The 8695-nt window shown below is 51.9% G+C and overlaps 1 protein-coding gene across 1 annotated transcript in view; it reads right to left on the bottom strand.

Annotated features, from left to right (window-relative positions):
• Positions 1–3444: 3444 nt before the first annotated feature.
• Positions 3445–8695, bottom strand: part of KCNU1 (potassium calcium-activated channel subfamily U member 1) — a gene marked incomplete at its 5' end in the record, with an annotated part of 171775 nt that continues 166524 nt past the window's right edge. The window contains one exon of the mRNA XM_084302360.1: positions 3445–4924. The remainder of the gene's footprint in view (positions 4925–8695) is intronic.

Raw genomic sequence — 8695 nt, 5'->3', positions numbered from 1 at the left:
GCACTGCCACCATATAACCAATGATTTAGCTGAGGGGTTTTATAGTCTGAAATGGCTTTAAAATTTGTTTGGAATTACCTTGAGTACATTTTAAACACTTAAATTGTCATCTTTGCATTTTGGACTATTCATGATGCACTATAGGAGTTTTTTTCCCCTCCATTAGATCGCAGAGTAACTCTTCCATTGTTCCATCAAGCCCTCCCGAAAACAAGCCCATAGCACACCCAAGACACACTTCTCGATCCACGGACCCACAGAGGGGCTGCTGGTGGCAATGCTGGGCTCCGGGGTCCCACCTGCAGCTGGACACACATCAGGCAAAGCCTCCTGGCCGAGATGAAACCTGGGGACTCCGGGCTGGTGTTTTTGATGGAGAGAGAGGCGCGAGCATCCTCCAGCCCACCGCAGTCTCAGGAGTGCCGTGAGACATCCACACAAGCGGGGCTTTTACCAGCACATCCCCAGGTGGGATTTCAGGTGCACCCAGGGAAGGCAAACACCAGCAGGGTTTTCTTATGGGTCTCACCACTCTTTTTCGAGAGCGATGAGCTTTCAGGGGGGCTCTGGATCCCACCTCCCCGCTGTCCCCAGCCACAGCACCGGGGTGCCCCCGTCCGGGATGGCCCCGCTGGCTGCCGGGGTCCTGCCCAGTTTTATACCTGCCAGGGCCTCGCAGAGCAGCCCCTAGAGGAGAAGCCGTAAAAATGGTTTATGTAGGAATAGGTTGGTTTCTGTGCAATAAAACCCGGAGCCATTGAAAAGCAAGCTCCTGTGTAATTACAAAGACAGAGGAGATCGCTTCCATATGTCTGAGTGGGTGTGAGGGGCCCCGAGCCCGCATCTGTTCCCTTTGTTCTGGAGGGGGAAAAGGGAGAGAAAGAAAGAGAAAACAGAAGACAGAAAAGGGAAACGGGGTCTGGTGGAGAAAATGACCTCTCGATAAACCCCGGCCAGAGCCGGTCCTGCCTTTGAGGATCAAGGCACGGCAACATCTGGCCCCGGCCGAAAGCACACTTGATCAATAAATTGTGCTACCAGGCACAGAATCAGAGAGATCTGAGAGCCATTCATTAACGAGCTCGTTAAGTGATTGATATGCTTAATTTTCCTGTCAAATGCGGACTTCCCTTGTAAACATGTCAATTGAGAAAAGTTCAAGCTTGTCACTCGGATTTATGGCTGGAATAACATGTAGGTGGAAAAGAGCGACGCGTCCCCTGTGGCCCGTGTTGTTTCCTATTACAGGCAGGGCCAATGAATCCAGGTGCTGCCGCGTCCTTCTTCGGCCTCCTCCTCCTCCTCCTCCTCCTCCTCCTCCTCCCTGCCCACAGCTGAGATAACAAAACCAGAGCGGCCGCTGGAAGCGCCCCAGAACTTGGCCCCAGCAGCAATTAGCCCATTAATTTGTTCATCTTGATAAAGCTTTGGGGTGCCTTTGATGGGCTGGTGTGGAAACCCAGATCCCACCTGGATTTCCTTGCTGCGTGGTTAACCTTACCCACCACTGGCCATTTTTAGCTTAAAGTAAAAAAAAAAAAGCTTAAAAAGGCTTTGCCCTTTTTTCCCGTTCCCACCAGAGCCTCATCACAAGCACGGGGTGCTGGATGCGTCTCCCCACTGGGATTTTTTGGGGGGAACTTTGGGAGATTGGGCTTGTTCTCTGGCCTCCTGGGGCTGGGTGAGTGTGGCCAAGCCTGGTATGGGGTCTCAGCTCCATCCCCAACCCTTTATGAGCATCAAACCACGGTGTTTTGGGGTCCTGGGGAGGTGTCCCCCCAGTTTGTGTGATGCTGGCACCAAGCAGCTTCACCCAGCCCCTCCCAGGGAGCCCCTCCTGGGCCGGGCACCGCCAGAAATAAGCCGTTTTGTGACCGATCCACTTTTATTTCTGTTAACTTTCGTCACGAAATAGCAGCCATCGAATCGACACCTCGGTTCCCTTCAGCGTATTCCCTCTAGTGTCATTTTTTGATAAATGCCAAGAACAGCCGAGCAGCAGGAGCCCATTATCCTGTGACACGCTCTGCTCACATTACCTCTGAAATAACACGGGTGCTCGCGCGGGGCCCGCAGCAGTCGGGGCAGGGACCGGAGGCCAAGCGGCCGCCGAGGCTCGGACGCTGCCTCGGAGCTGCCCGGCCCCAGGTGGGGGCAGTACATGGCAAGTCCTTCCCAGAGAAGGGGAAAACATCCACTTTTTAGGTTTTATGCATTTCACTTTATGGATTAGGCAGATTTCTCCCAGATTTTGGAGTTATCCCTCCTTCCCCTTGCTTTTTCCTTTTTTTAAAATTCATTATTATTATTATTATTTTTCCCCAACGACACCTCAAAGACCCCACAGCCTTAGAGATAACAGAGCAGGAGGAGGGACCAGAACACCAGAACCCAACCCAGCACCGTCCAGGCTTCCCCTAATCCCTCACGTTTAGATTTTGTGTTTCTTAAAGAGAATCAGGAAAGCTTGAAATCTAATTTGCTATGGAAATAGAAGTTCCTGAGGGTGATAGAGGGACACTTTATTTTTTTTATTTTTATTTTTTTCATAGCAGAATCACCATAAAGCGTGTTAAAGCCAGCTGGAGACCAGGCACTTGGGGAGGGTGGCTGAACAGGGTCAGGGATCAGGGAGCACAGCCTCCCACCCTCATCAAGGGCTCACAGAAACGAGGAGCTGAGGGCAAAGAGACTGCAAGGAGGCTGTGATGAGGCTGTGATGAGGCTGCCAGGAGGCTGTGGTCAATTTCTGGGCCCTCCCTGGGCAGTAGGAGTCCGATCCTGTTCCTCGCATGGCAGGGATTTGCCATTGCTTTGCGTTAGCCTCGCACGATCTCGGTATTTATTTTTGCTAATATGACACAATTAAAGGGTAATCGTATCTGTACCTTTCATATCATGTCAGGCAAAATGAATGCTGTTAGGAGGATGATACTAACATGACACGATAGCGCACGGTTAACGCGACGAAACGTTCAGATCGCATTAACGTAAGGCTGCAGGGAGGGAGAGCTGCCCGAGCCTCCCCCTCCCGTGGCTCCCTGCAAGTTTTGCTGCTTCCCACTTGAGTCCGTGCCTCCCAACAACCCGTGGGTGGCTGGGGTGGATGTGGCTGGGCTGGGATGGATGAGGAAAAAACTTTGGGGGTGGAAGATGAAAACCCAATGGTGATGGAAGATGAAAACCCAATGGTGATGGAAGATGAAAACCCAACGATGATGGAAGAAGAAAACCCAATAGCGATGGAAGAGAAAAACCCAAGGGTGATGGAAGAGGAAAACCCAATGGCAATGGAAGAGGAAAACCCCATAAACTGAGTGGAAATGGGTCGCACCCCACCGGCTGCTTCCCCTCGCATCGCGCACCCTGTGCGTCCCTGAGGCTTTGCACCCTAGGCAACCCTTTCCATCTAAAACTTTGAGGCATGGTGGCCAAACTTGGAGGAAATAATTAACAATTATTTCACAGGAGAAGGTTTCAGCTGGAGCAGTATCTGGTGGTTGAACATATATCTAACAAAGGATTGTTATTTAAGCAATAACCCTTGAGAAATTGGTCGTTACCAGCATTAAACGACTCAGCCCATTGCCAAGGATGGTTAACGCTCTAATAAACTGGTCATTAACTGCAGTAACAATGAATTTCGAGGGGATTATTGCTATTATAAACCTTAATCAATGGTTTATAACAGCAATAATGTGGTCCTTTCTTTTAATGGTAAGTAGTGCGGCATGAGCAGCCTGCTTGGAAATATTTTCGGTCTGGCTGATAAGACAAAAAAAGCAGGCGTTAAAAGCCTCCAACTCTAAACGCCTCCGGGGAGGAGAAAAGGCCCAGGGAGGTCACCCAGGGAGAGGTGGGATGGGATGGGATGGGATGGGGATGAGGATCAGGATGGGATGGGATGGGATGGGGATGGGGATGGGGATGGGGATGGGATGGGATGGAAATGGGATGGGGATGGGATGGCCTCTGGTGAGGAGTGACCCTTAGTGGAGCAGTGAGGATGCTGCCCAGGGAGCAGGAAGGAAGGAGCCATTGCCAGGTGTGATGCAACCAGCACCTGTCAGAGTTTCCATCACATGCAGGGACCCCCAGCCACTTTCTTGAAGAATAAGAACCCAGGCTCTGCGAGGAGACGAGGAAGAAGCCAGTGATGGTGCTGGAGGAGCCCCTGACCTGTGGGGTTTGTTCCTGTGCCTGGGGCCGGGTGAGGTACCCCTGGTGTCCACAGACCCCTCTGCAGAGGGACAAGCAAGCACCCTTGGTCTGCTCCCTTCTTGTGCCGTGCTGTGCATCCCTTGGAGAGCAACCTGTGGTGATATAGCAATATATCGGCGTCCTTCCAGAAGGCTTTAAGGACTGCTCCCCGTCCTGAGCGAGCGGAGCTGAACCGAAGGCTGCTGCTTTGCTAACTGCACACTCAGCACTCCCAGAAATCCCTCCCTGGACCAAGGCTCAGCTCTCGGCCCTGTGCAGGGAATTATCCGTGCTTCTGCTGCGAGTGGCTGCGTGCTCGGCCCCTCTGCCTTCGCCTCAAAGCTCCTGCAGAGCTGGGGAGCTCCCGGGAGAGCTGCATGGCCTGGCCAAGGAGCGAGCTCTGATTATGCCCTGGCTTTAAGGGAGTTTTTCTCTCTTCTGTGCTCGAGATTTTTATGGATCCTCAGAGCTGGTTCTCAATCCCTGCTCTTCTCTCTGCGCTCCCGCGGCTAAGCTGGCTGCGGCTGCAGGAGCAGGCGCCGTCCCATCTCAGGGAAGGTGAAGCCATGAGACTTTTGGGGGTTTTGGCTGGCTTGGGCCAGTCCCTGCCATCCAACATCCCCTCCACATGGTTCTCTCCTCCCTCGTGTGTCCGTGTCCCTCGGAGAGCAGGGGCTGGTCCGTGACGCTTCTCCCTTCGCTTTTTTTTCGGAAGAAGGCTGCACTGGAATAAATTGGAAAGTTTACTTCATGTAGCATGGAAATAAAAAAGCTCATTCAGAAAGTTAATGATTTATTTTATAGTTTCATTATCAGGGTCACATTACTCAATAGCATTTCAAACATGTCATTTGTACAAACTATGGTAATTAAAATTTATAACGTACTTCATCAGCGGCATATGAATCTTTTAGCCAGCACTCTGCTGTCATATAAACAGTGTAATTTCAGCTGCAATTCACCCTTTATTGGCTCTCATTTGTGATTTAACAGCCATCAATGACTGTGCTATAAAGAATAAATTAACCATCCGTAAACCTTATGATGACAGGGACAGTCAAACAGACTTAAACTGCCTCCACCAGGCTCTGGTTAGCCAACAGGGATCAGGCGCGGGAGGTGCCGGCACGAAGGCTGCTCCTGGCCCCGGGGTGCTGAGCACTCTGCAGCTCTTGGGGTGCACCAGAACCTCCCCAGGGGGCTGCTGCCCCCCTGCCAGCACTGCCCTGCCCACAGGAGGACTTCCAGCTGCTGGTGGGGAGCTTCTGCTTCAAGATCTGCTCCCTGATGCTCTTGCTCCGGAGATGTGTTCCCAAGAGCTGCTGCATCCCTGCACCTCCTGCTGCAGCCATCCTGTCTGCTCCTCCCAGTGCTCCCAGTGCTCCCAGTGCTCCCAGTGCTCCCAGCAGCCAGCCTCGTGTGGGCAGAAGGGTAAGAGATGGGCAGCTCAAACTCAAAGCCCAGCAGCTCTGGCCCAGGCCAGCTTTATGGATTTGAGAGCAAATCTACCACGAGCAATTTCTTAATCAGGGGCTCCTTGCAGCCGACAATTATCCCGCAGCTTATTTGTACCCATCTTTTGCAGAGGGAGCAATACGTTTTAATGGGATCCCTCCTATGCTTAGAGCTGACACTGTACAAAGCTAATAAATGATATGGATTGGATTTGTTACTGAGACATCTCCAAGGAGCCTGGGTCATACAGGCCAATAAAATTGGCCTCATAAATTTACCCTGACACACAGGATTACTCCAGCATTGCTGAGGTCACCTTCTCACACTGATTTATTGCCAGCCCATGGGTTAATAATACTGTTTACGGGGTTGTTGTTTTCCCCTACACGTAGCAGATATTAATCAGCACGTCCGTGCCTTTTCGGCGCTCTGTGGGCGGGTGCAGCGCCGGGGAGACGTGGGGTGAGGACATGGTGGGGAGGGCGAGCTTGATTTATTTTCTAGGCCAGACTTTTTGTGTTTAAAAAACCTTCCGAAAGACCTCCGCAGGAGGAGCGAGACCTCCCCATCAGCGAGTCCCGAGGGCAAGGAGGAGGCACTGGGGGCGTTTTTGGCTGTTCCCATCCCTGGCACGGCGCGCCGTGCTTGTGCAGCACACACCGACCCCCGTGGGAGCACTGGGAAGCGTTGCCCAAATTTCTGCTCCATCCAAACACACCGGCAGAATGTAAAAGCCAGACAGCCCCCGGGACACCCCCCAGCCCCGTTACACCCACCTCGGATTGTCCTTCCCCAGCCTGAGCCCAGCAGAGCCCCAAGGCTGCTTTCCCTTCACAACCCATGAACCTGAACGCCCGACCACATCATGAGGACGAGGCCAGGTTTTGCCTGAAAAAGTGTGGAAAGACACAGCCTAGAGAGCAAGTTCTCTACCCTGGCCCTCTCAAACACACCTTGGGCTTTCTGCTGTTTGCCAGGGCTCGAAACCCTGCAGCAAGGGGACAGAGCTGTGTGTCCGTGCGTCCCTGTGTCCATGTGTCCATGTGTCCATGTGTCCGTGTGTCTGTCCCTGCCTGGTGACATTCCCGGGAGCTTTCCCCATCCCCTTCTCCAGCACCAGGAGCGGCTCCGTGCGCTCAGCAGCCGAGACCCGGGGCAGGCAGCCTCGCTCCTGCTGCTTCGTGTTATTTTCATCCTGCCCTAATAGGAGGGGACAGGTGAGATGTGCTTCAAAACACTGTAATCATATTTTAAATGGAAATGAAATGTGTGAATTAAATGTAAATTACGGCAGAATGGAAGGACAATCACTATTAGTTAAGGTCTGACACCTATTTTTGCAGACCTTTCCTAAATGCCACAACTTGTTTCTCCGCACTTGTGACGAGGACTTGTAATTACGTGGCAGCTGCTCCTGCAGCCGGGCGGGCGGCGGGTACCGAGGGGGGCCGGCGTACTTCAAGCAGCGATGGGCTGCTCGTTGGTGCTGCGAAATTATGAAGCAGGAATGATATTTTTATCCGGGACCCATAAAAATAAACCTTGGTGTTTTCCCCCCCTGAAAAGGTGAAGCGGTAATACAAAAGGACGTTTTTATAGAGTCAATTTATTTAAGGGTTCCCCCATTTGCTTTTATATTGGAAAAATGTGTGCCCTGCCAATGAGCCAAAATTTCTTCTTTATCTTTAATCTCTGCCCCACCTCCCCCGAGCCTCTGGCTGTTCCCACAGCCCCGCGGTGCCTCGCAGCCTCCCAGCGAAGCCTCGCTTGATTTTTCTTGATGGGAAGCACCCAAAGCCCCTCGCCAGCCACGGCACGGGGTGGTGCACAGGGACTGCCCCTGGGGATGCTGCAAAGCCAGGCAGCAGCTGGGGATTTGCTCCTGGGGGTGGGGATCTCCCACAGCGGGGTCAGAAGTGGCACTTTGGGGCTGGGGCACAAAGGGGAAGGAGTTGGTCGCAATACTGAGACAACTCGTGCACCCGTCCCTTGGTGGCATCTTTGTGATTCAGAGATTTCCTCTTGTGCCCAGTGTCCCGCCTGTCCCCCCATAAGGATAAAACATTTACTGATCCCATCACCACCGGGGTGGCTGTGGGAAGTTTTCAGCCAGGAAAAAAAAAAAGGAGCAGCCCTGTCCCGAGGAAGCTGAAAGCCAAGCGCTGATTTAACCTGCTGGTAGCACCCGCGGCTACTTGGCAAGTTTTTGATTTTCTAAGTACTGGACAGCAAATCGTCAAATGGAAACTGATAGCTCCGAGACCCTGAACATATTGTCCAGGACATTTTGCTCTGATGTGTATGAGCTTAGGTGAGGAAACGCCTGGCTCTGGGCATCACAGGGGGCGTGCAAATGTCGTTTTACGCACTCGCAGACATTTAGCCACACTCGCAGACATTCAGCCACACTCCAGCAGCAGGGCTGGAGCAAGAAACAGGTTTTGTTCATTTCTCAGGTTGCCCTTCCCCTTTTCAAAGCAGAAGATTATTTGCACTTAATTTCTTGCAATGCTGTACAATCCCATACATCATCCCGGGTTGGGATAATCACAACATTTAATTCCAGTTTCAATAGTTCTTACAGATACATATATATGGTACATTGAAACAAAATGCGTTTTGAAATGGAAAAAAACCCTATGCCATTTAATTCCTAAAAGGTCAAACTGAAATGCTTTGGCCTTATCGAAATGATTTTCTCCTTTGATTTTTCTTTCCAAATGCAATTTCATCAAAATCAGTGCATTTCCGCAAATGTTTCACCTTTGGTGAAATGGCATCCTCTGACAGGGAAGGGCTTGGTGTGGAAGGTCCTGACCAACTCTTGTGGATGCCGGCAGGAGAGGAGCAGCCAGGAGTGAGCCTGGGGCTGGCCCTGTGGGTACCGAGCTGTGCCAAGCTGTGCCGGGCTGTGCCGGGCATGATGTGCCAGAAACTCAGAGAGAGGTTTGCAAGAAGTCAAGACACAAACCAATGCAGAGCAGAGGGGAAAGCAGCAGCTAACTACAGGCAGAAGAGCCCAGGGGTCGGATGGACAGCA

The sequence above is a fragment of the Netta rufina genome (assembly GCF_964035555.1).
Source record: "Netta rufina genome assembly, chromosome: 27".
Taxonomy (NCBI): domain Eukaryota; kingdom Metazoa; phylum Chordata; class Aves; order Anseriformes; family Anatidae; genus Netta; species Netta rufina.
Note: the sequence above shows the minus strand (reverse complement) of the source record. Positions and strands in the feature narration are given on the sequence as shown.